Source organism: Mirounga leonina, unplaced genomic scaffold, assembly GCF_011800145.1.
Source record: "Mirounga leonina isolate KUSES-001 unplaced genomic scaffold, KU_Mleo_1.0 Mir_150, whole genome shotgun sequence".
Classification (NCBI taxonomy): Eukaryota; Metazoa; Chordata; class Mammalia; order Carnivora; family Phocidae; genus Mirounga; species Mirounga leonina.
Window position 1 is genome coordinate 16907827 of NW_023270374.1, and position 20668 is coordinate 16928494.

Sequence of the window (20668 nt, forward strand, 5' to 3'; positions counted from 1 at the left end):
ACCTCAATTTTTCTCATTTGAAAAATGGGAAAAAATAATACATAGAATCTCACTTAGTGAGAATTAAATGAATATGCTAAAAGGTCTTAGAACAGCATCTGCCATACAGTAAATCTGTGATGCTTAACAATGCCAAAAATCTTCCCATCATAACAAACATATATACTCCTATACACCTTTTTGATAATGGGAGGGGGAGGTATAAATTTATCCCCCTCTGATGGATGAAAAGACCTGGGCTCAGACAATTTAAGTGACATAACCCTGGCTGATGTTTCTGAATCTAAAACTCTCTTACTGAAAGTCACTAAAAGACCACGCCCAACCAAAACTCACACACAAAGGTTTAGTTGAAGAAATTATGGTATATCAACACCATGGACTATGGACTAGGCCACCATGAAGTAAGACTTGACTTGCAGGGATTTCCATGGAATTTTGTTGCAAGGATAAAAGCAAGATACAGGGAAATGTGTATGATACACCATTTTTGTAGCACAAAGACAAACTTGCACTTATCTATGTGTGTGTGTGTGTGTATCCATACACATACTTCTCTAGGTATATATAATAATCGTGCCTTATTATATGAGTTTAAAGAAAATTATGTAGGGCACACAATGGGTTGTCAATAAGAGGGGAAGCAAAATAGGTAGAAGAAACTGAAAAAGCATCCTCCAAAAAAATCTGCCATAAAAAAACCCATAAGCATTCATATGATCCTATTTATAGGAATGGTTATATATACAGATATAAATTTTTTAAGAAAAAAAGTGCTTAAAATTGAATTCTTCTCTTTTTCTTTTATTTATTTATTTTTTTTAAAAAAGATTTTATTTATTTTTTAGAGAGCGAGCGAGAGAGAAACAGCATGAGAGGGGAGAGGGTCAGAGGGAGAAGCAGGCTCCCCACTGAGCCGGGAGCCCAATGTGGGACTCGATCCCAGGACCCCGGGATCATGACCTGAGCCGAAGGCAGACGCTTAACCATCTGAGCCACCCAGGCGCCCAAATTCTTCTCTTTTTCAACTTAACTGATATAATGTGGTATAAAAGATAAAAATATTATTACTTGTTCTACAGGCCATAAAAAATAGGACCTCTGCTTAGCCACATTTTAATACCTTCACAGTAGAACAAATTTACCTCTTTGCAATAAATACAGGCAAGTTAGAGCCCCTTTGTATTTTTCTCAATACTTAAATTGCATCATCTCCTCCCCAGCTTGACCCAGGATCAACTTTTTGCATTAGATTTAACCTCTCTCTTCTCTGAGGAATCAGAAAGAACAAAAGTAATCTGTTGTGAATCATTTTGAGGCATAAAATGCATATGTGTATGTTTACTGAAGTATAATGTACACATAGTTAAGTACTCTAACCTCAAGTGCACAACTGAGTGAATGTTTACATCCATGGATCACTCATTTGGACCAAAATCTAGAACACTTCCATAGACCCTAAAATTCTCAGGTGCCACTTTCCAACATTACCCTTGGCAGGAACGTGGTTTACTACTCTGACCTCTATCACCATCGATCACTTTTCTTGAATTTCATACAAGAGGAACCATGTTTATCTTTTGTGTATGGCTTCTTTCATTCAACATGACACTTAGGAGATTTCATCCACAGTGCAGCATGTATAAAGAGGTCATTCTTGTAATGTGTTTATCCATCCTCTTGCTGGTAGACAATTGGGATGTTTCAGTTTAGGACAATTACAAATAAAAATATTCTGAACATTCCCCTAACTGTCTTCTGAAGAGCATATATGCTCATTTCTCTTAGACTCATGCGGTAGCATGTGTGTTGCTTTAATTAATACTAATAAACAGTTTTCCAAAGTGGTGGCAACCAATTCACACTCCCACCAGCAATAATAATCTTTACTAAAACTTGATATTGTTAGTTTTCTCAATTTTAATCATTCTGGTGGGCATGCAGCACAGTATTTATCATTATAGGTTTGTTATATTAATTTCACCATAAAAATACTCTGATACAAAGCAGTAGAAATCTGATCATAGTTAGTAGAAACCAGTTCTTTTAATTCTTCAAAAATTAGACAACTACAGCATTTGCCACATTTAATTTTGAGGTAAAGCATAAAAATAATGAGGAAATCAAAATTATAGCATACAAATACATTATTAACAATACATACTTTGGGGATATTAGATACCATTTGTTTTCAATTCTAAGAGAACAGCTAAAAGCAATTATTATAAGCTTTTAGTATTTGACCTTACTACAGGTTTTGGAGAGGAAAGTCTTCTTGGTTTTTGATTCCACAGCCAAGTTACACAGCATTCTTATGGGCAATGCATATTCTTAATGAATAAAATAGAGTGGTTTTTAGGAATTAAAGTGATTGTAAATCAGATCTGAAGTTAAATTAAGTAACCACTACAAAGCATATGGCTTGTCTCCTTAAAGGTTCTATTTATATCCTTTGGATGACAACCATTAGGCAGTACATAGTTCCCTTAGCCCGAGTTATAGAGGTCTAAAAATATATTTCCTGGCTTCCACCAGGAACTGGCAGAGTCTCAAAAAGGAGTTTGTGGCTTGGCCAAAACACAGCCATTCTTTCAGACCAGTGCTGTCTGCATTTGGGAACGGCTAGGTCCCATTAGTACAAGAGGAAGAAATATTTACCCAGTGTTTGAAAATTAACCTTTTCCCGTTTGCCTTTGTGGTCTAAGGCACATTTTGGGAGTCACTGGCCATGAGCCAAGCACAGGCTCTAAAGCAGGTTAGCCTCGTCCACAGTAAACATTGGACTTGCTTCTAGAGTCTCCCCTACTGGAGGGAACTTAGGCATTATCACTATACTTCACAAAATATTAAGTCATGACATTTTTCAGGTGTTTTGGTCTTGATTCACCACTTCAGGATTTGACCTATCCATCTGGAAGTTCAGGAAAATCCTGTCACAAACTCAGAGATGGCATGACTCACAATGAAAGAAATTTGGATGGTAGGCTATCAGCCATTGACTCCCCCATTTTCCTTCAAAGCTCACCCCCATCTCATCTCCCTAACTTCAAGCTAATATGGCTTCATGTCTTAGTCAACTCACTTTGCACACCTCACTTGTAGCCTTATGGTCAGTATTTACATACCACAGTTGAATGGTTGAATCTGAGACATTTCCCCTAACAGATGTGTCATCTCTGTCATGACAATCAGATTCCTTCTCCCTCTCCTTTCTTTATCTCCCAAAGGCACACAATCTCATCCCAATCCCTGGGGCTGAAAGCTCCTGTCTCTTTATAACCAATGATTCCTCCTTGTCCTTCTTTCTATTTCCTGTCTCCTCCCAAATCACCATTTCTCTCCCGAATCTCAAAGTATAGTTATTTTGCCCTTTGTCACTATGCCATAGCTCACCTCTGGGCCTCGGTCTCCCCACCCTTTCAACTCACCCCACACCAACCCCTTCACCTTGCAACCCTTCTCTTCTCAATTAGAGCGTCAATTTCATGCATTGCTACTGGGCCCTCAAGTACTCCATAGTTAGTCTGACCATATGGACCTCCCAAATACTCCTTGAGATTCAAATGCCAATCAGTTCCTTCGTAGGGATGCTGCCTAGGCCAAATGATCAAAAAAGTCAAAAACCCTGCTCCCAGGCCAAGGTAAGTTAGCATTCAAAGTCATTCCCCTCATCACAGCTGATGGGTCCAGGGATGGACATCTGGCCCTTGGAATCTGGCATTGAGGCTCAGTGATGCTAATGCATCACTGTTGTGATAGGGTGGCCACACACTAGGCAAAGAAAGCAAGCCATTTTGCAGACAAACAAAAATGTATGTAGCAGTAAAGTCAAGAGAACTAGGGAAGAGACACAAAGTTCTCTATAGACACATGGGGAGTCATCTGAGCTCCTGACTCCTAAGTTCTGGTTGCTGTTTTTCATGAGGTCCCAGTGAGTTTCTTGCCAAAGGCTTTATCCTCCAAAATTACACCTTCCAAAGCCAGCTGGACAGGGCTCTGTTTCTTGTAAATAAATCTGAATAAACTGCATTTGAGCACCATGCCTCTCTTCTTGTACAGAATCTCCTCCCCTCTTTAAACACTATCCCCCTCCCTTTTATCTAATTCTTGGCCACCTTTTTGGAGTTAACTCAGGCTCTACTTCTTCCAAGAGGGTCTTTTTGCTCCAACTTTCACTGATTTCTGCCAAGGTGGGAGGCAGGGTGATGGAAAGAAAGAGGCTTGGGAGCCTCAGTACTTAACTTGTTATATAACCCTCCCCTCTCTCAGCCTCCATTTCCTGATAGGAAAATCGAGTAAAATATAATTTACAACATGAATTTTTGTGATTCTACACTAGATAACATACATGAAAATGCCTAACCCAGTTCCTAACCTCTGTTCAGCTGAATATGTCATCACATTCTTGTATTTTTTTTATTTCTACAGAACTTTGTATTTCATTCATTTCTTGTATCCATTCATTACTGTATGTTTGTTATTTCTACATAAATTTGCTTCACTGTCAAACTGATACTAACTGGCTACGAAGATATAAACAGTTATCCAGAAATACATTGATGTGGGCCCAATTATCTTCAAATATGAGAGAGTTGAAGTGATGTGTTTTTCTAGTTCAAGAGGCAAACAGAACCCAAATGAAGTTAACTGAATGCCTAGCCTGGATAATGGACCTGTTTACAACCTGGCCTGACCCCAGGCTATGGAAGGGCCCTTGGAGAGTGAACCTAAACTCCATTAAAATTACTTTGTCTAGAAAGTAAAGACTCCATTTTTCAAATAATACTTGTGTTTTTTTTCATCAATTTACTCTGAATATTTTCTTACATTTGGAAATACATCAAGTGAAGAAATAAAGATATATTCTGTTGATAAGTTCATGAAAATGAAATTTCCTAACAGGAGAATTTCAATTATATTAGGAAACACCCGAACCATAAAAATTTTAGCAGATGTAAGAGTATAAGATCACACAACCTGGAAAAATAACTTAAAACAGATAAGTAAAGAATCTGTGTTTATAATCATTTCCCATAACCCCTAAATTGAGAACTATACTTCCGTTATTCTTCAACCCATTGATTTAAATGACCAATTAGAACTGGTTTTGCAAAGGTGGTAAAGGATAGGAAAAATTCAAGGCAAAGTTTCAAGGCAGCTAGTCTTATATATATTCATTTCTTCTTCTCTAAATTTGGAGAAAATTTAGTGTGGGCATTAGAAATCTATCAGGGAGATATCTGATTTCCATTCCTTAGATTTTTATGATATTTGGCAAGCTATATAATCTCTATGCCCCATTTTCCTCATTCCTAAAATTGAAAGGTTACTGGTGGGAAAGAAAATTAGTACATTAGTATAATCACTTTGGAGGGTAATTTGGCAATGCTTATTAAAATTTAAAATGCATTCACACTCTGGTCCAGCATTTCCCTTCTCTGTCTATCCTAAAGAAAGCCTGCACAAGGAAGTATGTACATTCTAGCATTATTTACAATAGGGAAATTTTTGAACAAACCAAACTTCCATTCGTCCATCCAAAGGGAAGGAAATGAAACAAAAGATGGACCATCCATAGGATGAAATACTCTGCCTCAGAGGAAAAGTGTGGAGTAGCTTGATGTCTAGTAGTATGCAAAGGTCTCTAGCATGTATCATTTAAGATAAAAAGCAAGTTACCTAAACTGTGGTGCTATTTATTGAACATACACTAAACAATATTGCATATTTTCTGCAGATAACATATATTTGTATGCCAGTGCTCATGAAAAGTTTAGAAGGTTCCATAGCAAATAGGTAACACAGTTAACCTGTGTGCTTGTTTGGGAGAACAAGACGTGTCAAAGGGGACACTGATTTCATTTGGATCATTTTTAATTTTTACATGAAGAAGATATTCACAGATTACATTTGTAATTACAATTATTTTTTTTATTATGTTATGTTAATCACCATACATTACATCATTAGTTTTTGATGTAGTGTTTTTTAAAAATCAGAGTCATAGTCTAGAAAATCTCTAAGTCCTCTCTCAGTTCTATGTTTATTGGAAAAGTATGGAGAATTTATTATTTGGAAATCTTAACATATCTAATAACTCATATCTAAATGTAACTAATGTCCTTTAGTCTACTAATATCCCTTAATCTACTATTTTGTAAAACCATATCTGTTTTATAAGCAAATCACTGGGAATTACCTGTCATCTCAGAAGGAAGTAACATAAATGTGAAATGGCTTTGTAGATTTGTAGCCAAATCCTTAGAGCTGTGGGCAAGATATTTAACAGTCTCCAAGTAAGCACCAACAATGAACCTGTTTTAGAGGGGATCAGTGGCTACAGTCCTGGGGCTCTTTTGAACTGAAAGAGCTCAAAGTATACTGTTGGGGCCAATTCTATCACAGAATTCCAAGGCGAGAATAAAATGCTATTCTTTGTGCTTAATAAAAGGATCTGCTATAAGGCATCATACCCTTCTAAAATGTTAACCAGCAACCCCAGTAGCCCATTCAATATTCTATTCTCAAGACTTCTCTCAGAGTATATTTGGATGGCTTTATCTTTTCTCCCTAAGTATTAGAAAGAGGAAACAGTTATAGAAAACACAGAAGCACTATTTGGTAAAACTAAATACAATTTACTAGAGGCAAAACTCAACACTTTTGCAGACTGCATTTAGCACTATCTCCAATTTATCCACAGCAATCACTGGCCTATTGGTCAAAATCTCTAAGTTGGTCCCCTATTCCTTACAAATGGATGATGACTTTATTAAAGCATATTATTAGTACTGCTACTTGAATAAGATGGCTGAAAATGATTTCTGTATCTATCACAGGACAATTAATGACTATGAAAGCTCACAAGAGGGCTTCTTAATGATGTGGGGCCTCTCCCTTTATTTCACATTCCAACAAGATTTTAAAAGTTGAAGTCGAGCCCTTCACTCATTTCTCTTCTAGAAGGAGTTAGTTCCTTGTCTACCTCAGTCTCATCCTGAGAAACTGGCATTCCTTCTCTTTCTGGGGCCACTCCTGGCCTTGGCATATGGATCCAATCCTGGCCTGCCTTCCTCAAGACTCTCTGTGTAATTAACCCTCCCCTCTTCCGCTTGTACCTCTAATTTCCGCCCTCCCCCCTTTACCCTGATTCCTTTTGCTCTACTTAGCAACCTGCTTGAGTTTCCCCAAACAGATGTAAAAGTCTTTCCATCAATGATAACACACACTGAACCCAGGATCTTCCATTCTTCCCCAGGCCCGGATTTCGGCTTCCAGATGCCTTGAGTTCTTCCTCTCTTTTACTCAGTGGACTCCACCATCTCCAAGATACTGGTTTCTTCACACTTGTAGGCCCAGTGGCCTGGCTCAGTTCTCACTGGCGTAGGTCCATCTAGTACATGTGGCATCATGGGACATATATTCCCTGAAATGTTGCCCCATATCATTCTTCCTCTTTTTCCCAGTTCACAGATTCCTGTTTCCTCCTTTTCCTGGTTATGTGTAAATGGGAGTCTTGTACGGCTCCTGCATTGTTTCTCACCCTGCCCATGTAAATGGGAATCTTTGTACCTCTTCTGTCTTGCTCTGCTGAGAGAACTCATCTAGGTATATGCCACCATGCATGATGAAGGGATGGATGGGAGGTTGTTCCTAATGTCACTTAGATGAGTTGTATAACTCCAGGAATAGAATGAGGAGAACGTTCCCTGGATTGGAGCTGTGCAACCAGGGGGATCTGAACTCAGCTGGAATGCACGCTTTCACAGTATTTCAGCAGTCACTTCCGGCAACCGACTTCACATCAGTATCATCACCCCTGATGGGTCTGATTCAAGGGTCAATTCCATATTCCCAAACACCTGCTGGATATTGTCACCTGGGTCACCTGCCAGTTCCTGAGGTCAATACTGAACTCAAAGCTGTCTATCTTTTAACAGTCATCTTTAACTTGTATATTCTAAATCTTTTCTCGAGACAATACACAAGCTTTTTACAAGTTAATAGGATCAATTTTAAAAGTTGGTACTTCATTGGTTTTGTAAAGAAAAAGACCTTCTTTGCATAGGTATGATTGTTGAATCTGGGATCTAATTTCTGTAATGAGTTAGCTAATTAATTCCATGCTTGGTGCTTAGATTATGCTGTGGATTCTATTTGTGTCTACATTGGAGTTAATGAAAAAACTAGATTATTCAATTAAGTAGTAATAGAGAAACTAGTGAATAGAGATTCCTCTCTCAAATTCTGAATTAACAAAATGTTTTACTCATTCAATTTCTGATTTCTGTTTTTAAAAACCAAAACAAATCTCTTATAAAATAAAACATAGTATGATTTTATTGTGATAAATTATGAAAGTTATGTATGGTCACTGTAGAAAAATCACAAATGTGAGGCAAGCACAAAAAAGCAAATTAAAATCATTCATAATCCTACCAGCCAGAGAAAACCACTGTTATTTTGGTGCTTATCCATATAGCTTCTAGGAATTTTCCTTTTTTCAAAAAAATAAGATCTTTTTGTTCATTTTCCTTTGTAGTCCACATAGTTCTCTTGACAGCAGAACATGAACATTTTTGTGTATGATTTCATTTGGCAACATGATTTTCAATGCCTGCTTGAGGCTCCATTATAAACATATATTATAATTATTTAACTGATTTCCTATTGTTGAATAGTTAATTTTCCAATTTGTTATACTGTTGATCAGTATCACAATGAACTTCTTTATAATTTCTGCCCACTTTCATGATAATTTTTTTAGAATAATGCATTAAAAGTGAAACTGTTGGATCAAAGGGCTTGAGAACTTTTATGCTTTTGATAAATATGCCTCAAGCTACCCAGAAAAATGGAACCAATTAAAGTCTCCTCAAAATAGCTTACAGTCGTGCTTACCCTCACCACTACCAACCACTAGATCTCTTAGTTTTGGGAAAAAGGAAACTCTATGGGTGAAAATAATTATTTTTTTAAATTTGTATTTCTTTGGTTAGTAGTGAAGTTGATAATTTTCTTATACTTTTCTGTACTTGTATTTCTTTTCTTTGTTTCTCTGTTTTGTTTGTTTGTTTGTCTGTTTTAGTTAATGGTCCCTTCATATTCTTTGGCCATTTTTCTGTTTTTCCTACATTCTAGTAATGGAATAAGGATTTAAAGCTTCTAAATGTCACCTAGTTTGCAAAAATTATTCCTAGTTTGCTTTGTTTTGTTTTGCCTTTATATTTTGTCTTTTAATTTGTGAATTACCTTTTGTGGAAGTCTTTTTTAATAATGCTGTCAAATTTATTTTTACTCTCCTTTTTTAGATTCTGCCTCTTTTAGAAAAATCTTCTCTTACCCAACTGATTTAATACCTTTATTATGTGTTCCCTTTAAAAAAAAAATAGCAGTTAGGTGTGTTTATGAACTTTTGGTTCTGTTTTACTGATGTGTCAGTTTCCATGTCAATAAAATGCTGTATTAATTATTTTATGCTATTTTTCAAATTTGATTGGCAAAATTCTCTCTTAGTCTTTCTCAAGTAGTTTCTTCAAAAAAATTCATGTTAACTTGAGTTATTTCCCAAATTTAAAAATAACTTTCTAATTTTGAATTTGCATTAATTTAATTTGGGAGTAATGTGTATCTTTAAAATATTATTATTCTATCTAGAAATATGGTATCTCTATTTATTTAAAACTGTTTTTGATTCCCTTGAGATTTTTTTTAAATATATGGATTGTATACACCCCACTAGGTTTTTTAAAATGTAGGTATTTTGTATTTGGGGTTGCTGTTTTGAATGTCATCCTTGCAAACTTTTAATTACTGAACATAAGGAAACTTCTCCTTTCATAAATTTATTTTGGAAATACTCTACTTATTGAACCCTTCATAGGATTAATTTTTTTAGTTGATCCTATGTTTTTAGAGTAGATGACCATGTCACATGTAAATTATAAAATGGCTTCTTTTTCCTGATATTTATAGTGCTCATTTAATTTTATTGAACAGTGTTCACTAATACAAGTAACATTGAAAAAAATCTTGGCTCCTTCTCAATTTAATGGGAATGCCCACAGAGTGTTATTATCATATATGATGATGTTGGTTGTCAGTTTGAGATAGTATGCTACTATTCTTAATTCATAAGATCCTTTAAAAATTATTAGGAACAGATGATGAATTTTATCTCATGTCTTTTGTCTCTTTATCAATATGATCATGCAATTTTCCTCTTTTATGTGTTGAGATAGTGATTAAATGGATAAGTTCTATAATATTACAATATTCTTACATTTCAGGATCAAGCTCTACTTTACTACATTGTATTTTTATTATACTACTAGATTTTATCTATAGACACTTTCAATCTTATTTATCCAATAGAATATTCTGTAGTTTGGTTTATAACTGGAATGTATTACATGAATTAACAGGAAATAATGCATGTAATATTTTCATTTTCTCAAAAATCCACATATATTTCTACATGGTTGAAACAAAGGCTACAAAATTATCTTAGGTAATACTTTTCAAGGAAGTCACATATAAATGAACCCTTAACTCAAAAAGGAGTTACATGAATTCAGCTGGGCAAAATGGCACTTCTTTGCTACCTTTTATGGAAAATGACTTTCCTAAATGATCAACTCAGAAATACTCATCACGCACATTCATTATGTGATTTTGAACCCCGCCAAAAGTATAGTCTAACAAAAAGGAAAAATGAATTCTAACCATAATTTCATAAACAAGAAGGGTTAAGCCAGTCCGCATTATGCTCTGGATGATACTTAACATCATGGTAAATAGAAACAGACACTCACTCACGTTGTCTCTTGAGACACTGGTAATCAGCCAAGAGATCTATTTTTAGTAAAATACTATTTTCAATCTAGTAATCTTCTACTCCAAAACAATTTATCAATTGATGCCGGATCCACAAAGCTGAAGCAAAGACAATTGAGGCCCCCCAGAAAATCTGGATTTTCAAACAAAAAAAATTCATGTTCACTAATCTTCCCATGACAACAAGTAAGTGTATGTCTTTGAACAGGGGTAGCATTTTGAAGTATCATATCCGGTTCTAGGAATGGTATTTAATAGGATGTGGAAATTTTACAGTTGACCTTTAAAGTGGTACTGCGGTGAAAAGGAAGAAGTTCAAAAGGGGTAAAGTGTTACATTCCATTAGTGACTGGAAATTTCAGGCAAGAATAAGCAAGGCGAACCCATGGCAGGGTTTCAAATACATGCATGTGGCTAAACTAGTAACAAATTTTGACAATCATACACTGCACATTTCTGGAATGCTCTTTCCTGCTGTTTTCTTGGTGCAATCAACCTTCTGGCTTACTCTCATTTGCTCCTTAAATCTCAGCCCTGGGTAAAACAAACCACTTTGGAAAGCTGTTTGGTAGTACCTATGAAAGCTGGCCATACCCACTGCCTGTAACCAGTGGTATGTCAAAGCTGGCTGTCAGCTCATTAGCTGATTGTACACTTCTCTTCTCCACTCGGCCTTCAAGCTCATGACCGCTTTTAACTCAGCAATTCCACCGTGAGGTACATGCCCAGCAGACATGCTTTCATACGTGCAACATAGATATACACCAGAAAATCCATAGCAACACCATCAATAATAGCTCCAAACTGGAAACCATCCCAATGCCCATTACAGTACAATGGATAAATACATGTAGGAATATTCACACAATGGAATATTACATAGCACCAAGAATGCAACTGCATGTGACAATATGGATGAGTCTTACAAACACTGTATGGAGAGAAAGAATCCAGAAACAAAAGAAAGCATGCTGCCTGTTTCCACTGATACAAAGTACAAAACAGCTAATCTATGCTGTTAAAAATGAAGAGATCATCCTTGCAGGCCGGGAAGGGCCGTAACATGTGGAGAGAGCAGGGCGGGAAGTCAAGGTTAAGGTTGGGGGGAATGTGAGGACCTCTGGGATGCTGAAATTGTCCTTTTTCTTAATCTGAATATCAGAGTGATAGTTATATGGACGTGCTCCGGTTGTGAAAATTCACTGAGGTATACACTCAGGAACTATGTGCTTTTCTATTGCAATATAGTAGAAAGTTAAAAAGAAAAGGAAAATGAAAGAAAAAAGCTCAGCCAGGCATCAATTTCTGGAAGGGGTTTCCCCTATCACAGATACTTGTCCACCTAGCCACATGGTGGTGAGACTTTAAATACAAGTGTAAACTGTATGGAAAAATGACCCATGTGGTGCCTGACATCAAGCACAGCCTCACGAAAGAGTATTTATTCTCATCATCATTCTCCGACTCCCCCATTATATGTGTTACCATATCACTTTGTATATTCATTCCCCCACTGTACTGTAATCATGTTTTTGCTTCATTTCCATTCCCACTAGATGACCAGCAACATGAAGCACAGGACAACATCTTAATTGTATCCACAGGGGCTAGAACAGAGTGGGTACTTGATAAATATTTGATGTGATTGAATAAAAGTCTGTCACAAAGCTCCATGACTCTCTGATTAGCAGTGTCCCAGGTGACTTGGTGGTCATTCTCTGAGTCCACCTAACTGACCATGTGGTTGAGTTACAAAAGAAGCTAAAAAAAACTGCCCAGGCGGAGAATGTGCTAAGGCTGAGACAGGTATCTCCTGGAGTGGGAGAGAGAGTTCATATTTTGTGGCGAAGAAATATATATACGTTTCCTCAAAATACTCCCATGTTCACTGTAGCATTCTTCACAAAAATCAAGGTATGTAAACAACTTAAATGTCCACTGAGAGATGAATGGATAAAGGAAATGTTACACACACACACACTGAAATATTATTTGGTCTTCAAAAAGAAAGAAATCCCGCCATCTGCAACAACATAGATGAAACTGGAGTACATTATGCTAAGTGAAATAAGTTAGACACAGAAAGACAAATAATGGATGATCTCACTTATATGTAGAATCTTAAAAAAAAAAAAAGCCAACTCATAGAGACAGGGTAGTAGAATGATGGTTACCAGAGGCCTGGAGGGTGGAAGAAAAGCAGAGATTTAAAAAAAGTAAGTAGAATGATACGTGCCAGGGCCTGGGTGGAGGGGGTCTTGGTGAGTTATTATTAATGGGTACAGAATTTCCATTTTGCAAGATGAAAAGAATTCTAGAGATAGATGGTGGTGATGGTTGCACAACAGTATGAATGTACTTAATACCATTGAACTTACAGTAAAGATAGTAAATTTTATGTTATGTGTATCTGACCATACACACACACACACACACAAAGAAATATATACAAATTTCTATTTAGAGCAGACCATAGCATCATGGCAGCGTCAGAGAGAAATGCCAGCATAAGTTGCTGGAAGGTCATCAGACTACGCCTGCTGGGATCAAAGGTGGGTGAGGTTCTAGGAAGGCCATGGCAAAAGTGTTGAACCAAGATGGAAAGAGGACTGAACCATTTTACTGCCAGTCCAAAATAAGAGATGGCATGAAGGCATAATTCTTGAGAATTAGAGCCTGGCATAAAGACACACGTGGAGAACCTCTGGGTAGAAATGATTCCCAGCATGAAGGACAAATGTTATGAAGTACAGATTTTCAGAATGTCGAGTGGGGGACTCATTTGTCTGAGAGGATGAAAGAGTGAAGAAGAAAAAAGTGAAGCAGAGAAGAAGATGAAGAAAGAAGAGCAAAGCAGAAAAACAGACTCCAAAGCTGCTGCAGACCTGCCATATAACTCCTGGGCCCTTTGTACTTGGCTGGTGAGTAACACAGAGCCAAGCTGGGTCACCATCCCATACCACTGCTCTGGTGCCAGACTACAAAGCATAGGGCTTTCTGACCATGAGCTTCACTATCCTGTAACTCAGCATTTGATGGCTATAATTAATGGAGCCTCAAAACTGTGTGTTCTAGGACACTAATAAAGACCGGAGCAGAACCTAACAAGAGCACCCACATGTAGAGAAACTGGGGAGGCTGGAATGAAGAATCATTTAGTTTTCCTCCAAATTCTAAAATCCTTTGCTGCAGCTAGTTGAAACCATGATAGATTTGGAAACTCTGGCTCTTGGTTAAAATAATCAAACTGAGCATCACAGGGACACTGTCATCTTGGATTCACTCCCAAACAGTCTTCATCTTGGGAGGCTGATGACTCTGTCAGTCTATCTACTATGGATCAGCCAACCAAGCCAACTGGCCACGGTAGATACAGTGATTGTCCTTTCTGCCGGGCCCTCCCTCCTGGTCAGTGGATTCATGCAGCAAGTGAAATCTGATATAAGAACATGTTGCTTAGTGTGCAAAGAAACAGAATGTAAGAAAGAAAAAAAGAACAAAAGAAGGAAGCAAGGAACAGAAACATCTGATGATGACAGATTTTCCAGACAAACATCCATTCACCATTTGTGCCAACACAGTGCCATTTGTGTGCACAAACTGTTTGTAGTGCTATGGATTCAGTGTTTCATAGACCTTAAGAGGCTCCCCTTATAGAGTGTGAAGGTCTAAAGTAGTTGTTCTCAACCACTGGGGATTTTGCTCCCCATTCGACACAGTCTGAGGACATATTTGGTGGTCCCAACTGGGTGTGTGACTGGCATCCAGTGAGGAGAGGTCAGGAATGCTGCCAAATATCCTACAATGCACAGAACAGCTCCCTACTTCCCCAACAAAGAATTACCTGGCCCCAAATGTTAAGAGTGATGAAGTTCAGAAATGATCTAAAGGGAGAGAATAAATCAACAATGACAAAGAGTGTACTACGTGCATATAGGCTTCTATCTAAGTAATGAAAGAGGACAATCCAAATCGTGTGTGTGTGTGTGTGTGTGTGTGTGTGTGTGTGTGGTGTATGAATGGTTTCACAAAAAGCTTTTTGGAGCAACTGACCCATAAGATGAATTTTGACACAGATATGAGTTGAAGAATATGGGGACGTAGGTAGGGAGAAGGGAAAGGAACAAATTGTGTTCAAGACAAAGGAATAGCAGGTGTGGAGGCACATAGGAAATAATTACATGATCATTCATTAGAGAGAAGGGTCAACCTGGGTCACTATGGGATTTGAAGTTTGAGAGGCAGGGAGGGGCTAGATGATGCTGAACAATGGATGCTAACTCAGAGTCTAGATCAGCATTGTCCAATCAAACTTTTTTCAGTGAAAAAAATGTTCTATATCCTCACTTACCAATATGGTAGCCACTAGCCTCATGTGACTATTGAGTACTTGACATGTGGCTAGTGAGATTGAGGAAATAATTTTTCTGTTTTATTTGATTTTAATTAATTTAAATTTAAATAGCAACATGTAGTTAATGGTTACCATTTTGGAGAGAGTAAATCTAGACATCTATGGAAAGACGAGAGAGGAGGCTGGTCAGATTTAGACTTTAGATGGCCCTGAAAACATCCTGGATATGGCTTCTAAGTGTTTTTTTAAATGGTAGTTTTTTGTTAGGTTGTTTTTAAGATTTATTTAGTTATTTTAGGAGGGGCAGAGGGAACGGGAGACAGAGAGTCTCAAGCAAACTCCCGACTGAGTACGGAGCACCACATGAGATTCGATTCCACGACCCTGAGATCATGACCTGAACCGAAATCAAGAGTCCGATGCTTAACTGACTGAGCCACCCAAGAGCCCCATCTAAGTTTAAAGTACATATGATTCATCTGGGAATCTTACTAAACTTACTAAAATGCAGGTTCTGTTTCAGAAGGTTTGAGCCTCAGATTCAACATTTCTAACGAGCTCCCATGTGAGAACAGTACTGCTGGTCCATGGACCACTCTTTCAGTAGCAAGGATCTATAGCAAAGTTGTCAGATAGACCTTTCCATGATGCTGGAAATGTTCTATATCTGCACTGTCCATGCAGTGACCACTAGCCACAAGTGGCAACTGACCATCTGAAATGTGGCTAATGCAATTGAGGAAGTGGTCTTTTTAAAAGATTTTATTTATTTATTTGAGGAAGAGAGAGAGCGAGCTCAGGCGGCAGGGGCAGAGGGAGAAGCAGGCTCCCCACTGAGCAGGGAGCCCTACGTGGGACTACATCCCAAGACCCTGGGATCATGACCTGAACCAAAGTCAGATGCTTAACCAACTGAGCCACCCAGGCACCACGAGGAAGTAATTTTTTCTAATTACTTTAATTTAATTTCAATTAATTTTAATTTAAATTTAAAAAGCTACATGGGCTAGTGGTTATGCACTGCATGATGTGGATCTAGAACACTGCGACCCAAAAGATGTCAAATTGTTTTACTAGTCCACAAGGAAGTCAATACAGAAGTGAGAGTAAAAATATAGAAACTTTTATAACAAGTTGAAAGGGCGATTAAGTCTATTTAACCTCATAATTTTAAAAAATGGATTCCTATTTTGCATGTCTGTTTTTTTCATTTAATTTTTCTAATAATTCATTTGTATTACATTTTACAAAAATATTGACCTATGATGAATTGAGGGGAAAATGGGTCTTCTCCACTGAGAATTTGTGAAGCACTGCCTAGAGGACGAATGGGAAGGTAGGGATACAAGCAGAAGGCAATGAGATGTGCTAGGAGACCATGACAGCAATCCAGGCGGACTGTGGGGGCAGAGAGGAAGTAACAGACAAAATCCACAAGATCTGGTGACAGAGTGGATGTGTGTGTGCTCACATCAGTAATTCACGCTGGTCATTAAACCCAACATCTGGTTGCTGGAGCAGAAATACACGCCCATTGTCATTCACTTTTGCTCTTATTTTTCATATCTCCTAAGTCTCTGACAGTTTATCTTTAGAATAATACTTCACTCATAAGGGATGGAGCAGACTTAGTTAGATTTATCCAACTTATTAAAATAATTTAATTAGAATTATCACTTTTATATAGCACTGTCAGAGATCATCAGACATATTTTTAAATAAGGTTTGGAGCAACACTAGCCTCATCCTTCTATTGGTAAGTTATCTTTTCGAATGGTTGTTTCAGGAAGGTTGCTAATTTCATATATTTAATTTTAATTTCTGTGGGTGTTAAAAGTCAAAATGCCCATTTCTGACTCTCCTTCTGAAATCTTTGGCGCACACTTCATTTGAGTCCTACATTTTCATGTTTATCTTACAGCTTCCGGTTTTCTTTTTTGACTTCCAAGCCCTGCATAATGATGTGATGTTCTTAGAGTGTGGCTATATAGACCTTAAACTAAAAAGCAATTTGAAATTGTGCGTGTTGGGGCAGAGAGAAGGCAGAATGGGAATGTGCTGTCAGATAACTAAAATGTTCTCACTAAGAATAGGAGCTAAGGTAGGCAGCCAAAAGTGTGCCATTCTATGAGTTTAATTTATTTATTATTTTCTTTTTCTTACTTTTAAAATTATCTGGAGGCTTTCCCATACAGGACCTTGGATTGCCTAAATCTGAATTGCACAATATGGCAGCCGCCAGTCCTGAAATGTGGCTGGTCCAAATTGAGATGTGTTAAGTGTTAAATACACACACCAGAATTCAAAGAATCTATGCCAAACAAAGAAAAAAGTAAAATATCTCAAAAAATTTTTATGCTGATTATATGTTGAAATGATACTATTTTGGATGTCTGGAGTTAAATAAAAATATTTTTTAAATTAGTTTTCCTTATTTCTTTTTATTTTTCCAGAATATAGCAACAGGAACACTCAACCCTACCTATGTAATTTAAAGGAAGGCACTGAATCAATCCTGGAAGACTGAAAAGCATATTTTTGCAACAAGCCACAGAGAAAGAAGTAGGAGGTTATGATGTAAAGATAGAGACAAAAGAACTCAGTCCTGGTAACTCCTCCAGACAAAACCGAGACAATACGGGAAAAGCACTCAACTATGGCTCAAGGATTTCAAAACCACTGCAACTGGTCCCCTACTTCTCTGCATGGGTGTGGTGTAAGCTCAGCCATCGCAGCAACGGCATGCTCAGTCTGACCCAGGAACAATACAGTGACAAAGCTGAGGGAGATGCCAGGCCTAAGGGTGGCCTCATGACATCTGGCACACTATAGAGAGTGAAAAGAAAGCAGCCAGGAGAAAGCTACAGGATGAGTGGACAGAAGAAGGTCTGAGTGAAAGGTGAACTTGTAATCAGAGGCAACGGTGGAGGTCATCAACAGGGGAGTGCCAGGAGAACCTCCGAAAGACACAAAATTCTCAGTGACTGCAGAAGATGCGGCTTGTCATCACACAGTATCAGAGCCCACAATCAACCAGTGACCGTTGCACAGACAAGATGCTTTCCTGTGCACCCAGGTCCCATCTTGTGATGGAAGGGCCAAAGAGCAAAACTCTTGCCCAAGTCAGATAAGGAAGCAGAAATTTATGAAGACCAATAGTCACATGAAACTTTAATCTGGAAAAGACTGAGGGATATTTTTTTTAAGATTATTTATTTCAGAGCGAGAGAGAGATAGAGCATGAGTGGGAGGAAGGACAGAGGGAGAGAATCCCAAGCAGACTCCCTGCTGAGCATGGAGCCCAATGTGGGGCTCGATCTCAAGACCCATGAGATCATGACCTGACCGACTGAGCCACCAAGGCACCCCAAAGACTGAAAGATAGTTAAATGGAAACATGGAATGCCAGGGTGGCTCAGTGGGTTGAGTGTCCAACTCGTGATTTCGGCTCAGGACATGATCTCATGGGTTGTGAGATCGAGCCGCATATTGGGATCCATGCTCAGCAGGGGGTCTGCTTGGGATTCTCTCTTTCCCTCTCCCTCTGCCCCTCCCCCTGCTCTCCCTCTCTCTCTTAAATAATAAATAAATCTTTTTAAAAATGGAAACATCAAACATTCTCTGTGGTCAGAATATTAGCAGCTTGAAAATACATAAAATAGAAAAGAAACATCATTTGAACAAACACCTGATTTGTGTCAGCTTTACTGTTATATTTGTAAAGTCACTCTCCAGCCCCACTGGCAGAAGTGAGAATTTGAGGGTGAGAACACTTTGGCTTTCTCTATACAGCTCCTTTCCAGGAACATTCTCAGGTCTTAGTGATGAACTTCTTCACACAAGCTGAGCTAAGACGGCCCATTGTGCTTGTCATTTTGCAGGTCGATCAAAGAGGTAAAACAGCAAAAAAGACAGATTAAGCTAGAAGTTCACCTCCAAGGCACAAAAGGGATTGGAAGAATGCCAAGACACAAGATGTCAGGAAATTAAAAGACTATCCCAATTTTTAGGATTCTAAGGTATTGTAAATGCCAACGACAGATCTAATTTGAAAATATGCAGAATTTTTCTTTCTTCCAAGGTGTCATAAAGAATGGCACTCCCACTCAAATATCCAACAAATGTAAATAGCACATGTCCCCGACCTTACAACTGGTCATTTAAAAGAAGGTTGTGGGGCGCCTGGGTGGCTCAGTTGGTTAAGCAACTGCCTTTGGCTCAGGTCATGATCCTGGAGTCCTGGGATCGAGCCCCGCATTGGGCTCCCCGCTGAGCGGGGAGTCTGCTTCTCCCTCTGACCCTCCTCACTCTCATGCTCTCTCTCTCCCATTCTCTCTCTCAGATAAATAAATAAAATCTTTAAAAAATAAATAAATAAAAGAAGGTTGTGCATACTTTATTCAGACTCTCTTGTGAACAATCCAACTGGAAAAAGAAATCACTTCTGAGACAATGTGGAAATGTTGATTCCTGACAGGATATTGATATTACATTTTTACTTTAATATTTAGTTGTGACAGGGGCACCTGGGTGGCTCAGACGGGTGCGCATCCAACTCTTGATTTCAGTTGAAGTCATGAACTCAGGGTCGTGGGATCAAGCCCCATGTTAGGCTTCCCTGTGGCTTGTTGCTGAGATTTTCTCTCCCTCTCCCTCTGCGTCTCCCCCCACTCACATGCACTCGCTCTCTCTCTCTCTCTAAAATAAATAAATAAATCTTTAAAAAAATATTTAGTTGTGACAAAAAGAATCCTTTTCTTGTCAAGATACATACTGAAATATTTATTGGTGAAATGACATGATGTTTGGGAAAATCATCCACTGCTTCAGGGGCAGCAGGGAATTAGGTGAGTATCTTAATGAAAATATTTATGAATTAGGATGGCTCTACGTTGTTACATCATTTTACATCTAATGTATGAGAAGTCAGTAGTGTGGTTACCTTTGGTGAAGACAGTGAATAGAAGGAACACGTGCATGTTTTGGATGGTGCTTGGTATGTCCTATTTCTTGATCTGGACAATGGTTACAAGGGTTTGTTCAGTTTGTGAAAATTATTTTGAATTATATACTTATTATCTGTATATTCTTCTATATGAACAACTCCATTAAAAAACTATACTTTAAGTTTTTTTTTATATTTAGGTTTGTTTTTTTTTAATTTTATTATGTTATTTTAATCACCATACATTACATCATTAGTTTTTGATGTAGTGTTCCATGATTCATTGTTTGCATATATTAAGTTTTTTTAAAGCTGATATATTGAGTGATATTCTATGAAATTCATTAACATACATTTTTGGCTTATGCCTTGTATGTGTGCTTTATATTTAACAATAAAATGATCTTAAAATGTATCTCAATTGTCTCAACCCAGCAACAACACTATGAAAATAATGTAGCTTAGAAATTATTAGTCATAAACAAAATGCTTTCATTTTCTGGTCTTGTCTATTCTTAATAATAATAGCATTT

The 20668-nt window shown here is 37.8% G+C and overlaps 1 protein-coding gene across 4 annotated transcripts in view; it reads right to left on the reverse strand.

Annotated features, from left to right (window-relative positions):
- PLCB1 (phospholipase C beta 1) overlaps window positions 1–20668 on the reverse strand; it is a 681734-nt gene that overhangs the window by 579732 nt on the left and 81334 nt on the right. The gene's annotated exons all lie outside the window — the stretch shown is intronic.